Below are 4,583 nucleotides of genomic sequence, written 5' to 3'. Positions count from 1 at the left end.
CTGCCATTGCTCCACACCCTTGTGGTTGGGTTCTCATGATGGATATTATCTGGTGACTCTTCGCGTCCTGCTTGTTGGTTAGTGAAACCATCTCCAGCCGTTGTGTCCAGCTCCTCACGGCTCTCGTCCGCAATTCCAAACGGCAGTATTAAGAGCCAGCACCGTCTGTGTACATGTCCTCCTACAAAATCAGCCATTATCCATCATACGGATCTAGACAGACCGACCACACCTCCCGACTGCCTGCTCACTTCAGACCCACAACAGGGGTCCCGGCCGGGATCCCTGTAAGTTCCTTTGCTTTAACCTTACTCACGGTGTCACACCTGCACTCCCCGCGAGCTAGGCAAGCCCTATACAGGTGCCCCACATTGAACAGTCCTGAAGAGACCTGAGACCCCAATCAGGTCGAAACGTCGTCGACAAAAAGCAAAAGAGGCAGACCGCTTACAGCAGTTGTTTATACATTGCAAATTGCTGTAGTTAATTTGCTTATACCTATTATTTGGTCGCCTCCTTGTAACATATATGTATATTTGACACCTTGGGGTCGATTCCGATCCGGTAAAATCACCGTCCGTACGACTCGCATCCGGAGCCGTTTCCGTACGACTCGTACGGACGCCGTACGACCGGACGATTCCGATCCCGATCGGGCGACCCGGACGCGATTTGTACGGTCCACGTCGATTCGTACGGAAAAGCGCACGTTCACCTACACAACGTACGGCGCGTACCCCCCATGATCGCAGGGGTACAGCACGTACCCCTGCGATCATGGGGGTACGTGTCGTACACCGAGCGTACATGGGGGGTACGTGCCGTACACCCAGCGTACATGGGGTACGGCACGTACCCCATGTACGCTGGGTGTACGGCACGTACCCCCATGATCGCAGGGGTACGGCACGTACCCCTGCGATCATGGGGGGTACGCACCGTACCCGGGGGGGCCGTTCTGTACCTGTTTCGGGGCGAACTCTGACTGTACGACAGTTTCCAGCTCCCGTAGAAAAAGGGTCGTACGGAGCATACACAACACGGATCGTACTTGCCGGGTCGTAGAAAGCAGCCGCGAAACGTATGGACGTCGCGTACAGCGGCTTCCGAGGGCGATTCGTACGGGAATTTCATTCGTACGGTCCCTGGTAAGAATCGTACGGATAGCTGCATCGGGTGTGGATCGTACTACGTTGTTCGTACGGGGACGGTTACGGGTACGATTCGTACAGAAAAAATTGCTCCGTACGACGATTCGGAGCGCTTTTTACCAAATCGGAATCGACCCCTTGATGTCATCAGCATATTACTATCTTTCACTTTAGTAGTTTAGGTTCTTTTTTTTTTTAAATTCACTTGGGACACTCCATCACCTTTTGATTATATATGTGTGTGTATAATGCTTCTAAGCAATTGTGTATAAATCATTGAAACCCATTTTTTGCTTGATATTACAAATATATTCATACTGTGTATGTACAGCTTCCTTTCTTGGCTTCCAACTTCAATCACCCTCATTGCCATTGTGCCTTCTCTTAACTATAATTATTTATACATTTGCCCACAGGAGCCATTGTTTCTTGTAAAAAACTTTCACCCAGGCTGCAAGTGAGTAGGCTTCCCTTGTTTCCCTTTCCACTGACTCTACAGGGGGCTGTCATCCAGTTCTTCCTTCACAGCTCCTCGAGAGCCTACCTCCAGGCAGCCGTTCCTTCATGGAGCTGTTAGAGGGTTTTTATTAATTAGGAAATTAATACCTAATTCAGATAAGCACGAGTTAGCCTGGGGGGTCTCAACCAGCTTCCACAGACATCTATTCATATTTGCAGAATTAAGTGTGCCCTATTATTTTATGTGAACAAGCTTTTCCAGGTGTATCTGTTTCTCTGTGTGTTTTTCCTTTAAGAAAATCAGCAAAATGGAACTTGGTACATAGTTTCTGTATTAATACATTGTATTCATTTGTGTTCCTCTCTAAGAAACCCCTTTCAGCAAGTTTCTGTCTTCCTAACTTTCAAGGTTCTTTTCTTGAGCCTTTCTAGTGACTATTCATGGGTTCAACTCTCTATTGTATATTTTATTACATAACACCATCAGGGGCGGACTGGCCATAGCGGGCACCGGGTGTTTTCCAGGTGGGCCGGAAGGATAGGGGCCGTTTTTTGACCCTTGTGTGACATTTTTTTGTTACTTGGCGCCAGTTTCGTATCAGTGTTGCAAAATCGGCCCCCTGTAACCAAAGTGCAGCAGCAGTGTGTCCAACCATCAAACCCCTCCCCCTCATTCCCCCCTACCTCCAGGGCCAGTCCGACTTAATTACCAGGGCTGATTTGCGTTCCCACTCCGACCCTGAACACCATGTCACTTCCCTCCTTTACTATACACATTTCATCCATTAATATGCAGTAGAAGCAGATTTCTCTAGATGTATCGTACTGACTGCAGCTTATGTTTTAGAATGTTCATTGGCTCACTAGGAGGATGAATTTCTAGTTCAACCCTATTGTGTCATATCTCACTATGGATGTGTGTGGCTTTTCTGTCTAAAACTTCAGATAAGATAACGTTTTGGGGATATATTCCATGATTTTATTTGCCTTGCTGACTATGCAGACACTATGCCAGTCTGTCATTTGATCTGTACTGAAGCTTTTCTGGTTTTACTTTGAGGCCAGAGTATTGTTGGTTCCAGTAGCGGCTGGTGACTTTTGAAAGTGGTGAGGCAGGTCCAGCCCGCCTCAGTCAGCGCGTAGCCAGGTGTGAAAGTCTGGTGGCCCCATGATGTTGTTACCCGTCCGTCATCATCAAAATGCTGGTACTGGGTGCTGGGTCCAGCAGGTGGAATGAGGGGCAAGCTGGGGAGCCCTTGCTATGTTGAAAGTGCTGCAGCTGCCATCTGGAGCCCTTCTCTGCACAGAGCTCCAAGTGTGAAGCGGCCGTTCTCAGTCGTGGCCAGAGCACGCCCCGACCCCCACCCAGAATAGATTCAGCGCATCTTTAGATTTGAAAGTAGTCAAAAAGTACCGCTATTTGTTTTACTGCTAGAGCTGCCGACTTTATTTGGAGCTGGGGAACCGGGTTCGATTCTCGCATGGGCTCAGCATCCTGTGATTCTGGGCAATTCATTTATCTCCCGTGCATACCAAAAATTAATGTGTCCTTGTGCTACGTAACTGGTGCTCGTGTAAAGCGCTCCGATACCTTCGGGTCGAGTTCACGCTATATACATCTGCAAAAATAAATAAATCAAAAGCACATTAAGTACTCAGCTTCATCGCGGGGTTTCTCTCGGGCAGTCTGCAGCTGGTTCAAGGAAGGAGGGAAATACGAAACTAGCCCAGAAAGCAGTAGTTGAAATCCCGCCTCCTCTTGTCATAGGGCGACTGTGTCAACAGTCATCCAGTCAGAGGAGGGGGCGGGATCCTAGAACTAGAAGAATGTTCTCAGCTTAGCTACGTCAGAGATCCGGGCGAGCCGAAAATCCGACCGAAGTCCTGGAAAACCAGCTGCTTCTGGTAGCGTCTGCTTGCCCTCACTACTGCTTCACAGACACACTCTGCACATGTGTGACTTGGGCGATATTGAAAACGGACATCCACCACACATGCGCAGGGGGTGTTTGTACACTGCCTGCTGCACTGCTACCAGAGTGCCGCAGCCTCAGACCACCAGTCTCCTTTCATCTCTTTCTCCTTCCTCCGAGACTGGTGGTGCTCCGCCCCCTACGTCCTCATGCAGGAACCGCGCCTTGGTTCTCTTGATCAACTATAGTTAGTTCCGGCTGCTTGCACCAATCAGGCTTATTGTTTATCAACAAAGCCAACTCAGGTCTATTTTTTTTAAGTGGACGATTTTCCATTTAGCAACTATCAGGTACCCAATCGTAAAATACTGACGTTATGAAAAATGACAATTGGCTGAGCAGATGACTAGCTCTCCTAAGAGGGCCTGATAAGTATTCTCACAGAACAAATCTTCCATATCCACGGTTTGTCAGGGGGGTAACCAACACCTAAACCCTGGCCTGCTACTGTAATCTGTGAGATTCCACGTAACAAAACACCTATCTGTAGGCTTTAATACAGCGTAATAACGATCCACCTTCGGATGCCTTTGATTTTAAGACATGCCTTTCACAATAAATGCACCAGGCCTCCTGCCTTTATCATAATAAATCATATTAATTCATAATAAACAGACCGGGCCAATATCCATCATCATTGACTGGCCATTATCCGCTCAGTGCTGCTGTATTGAGTATAAGCTTTGCCGCATTACAAAAAGGGCCAGACAAGCATTCTTGTTAGAGGAAGCACACACATTCGGCCCAATCAAATTCTGTACTCAGGGAAACCCCCATGTGGGTGGAGCCTTAGCCCCTGTTTCAATGGTACTCTGAAAGCTCTGTTTGTTTATCACATACGGTCTGCAAACAGATGCGCTGTCAAGCCAGACCTAAAAATGCATGTAGATTAGTGCAGCCCTGGGTATCCCACACTGCTCTCAAACACACAACTGCACTCTGAAGTCTAATGGTAATGATGGGAAGGGAAGGGGGCTGAGTCTGGAAAACAGCTATACAT

The sequence above is a fragment of the Lissotriton helveticus genome, chromosome 7 (assembly GCF_964261635.1).
Source record: "Lissotriton helveticus chromosome 7, aLisHel1.1, whole genome shotgun sequence".
Lineage (NCBI taxonomy): Eukaryota > Metazoa > Chordata > Amphibia > Caudata > Salamandridae > Lissotriton > Lissotriton helveticus.
The sequence above is the reverse complement of the archived record's forward strand: the minus strand, read 5'-3'. Positions refer to the sequence as shown.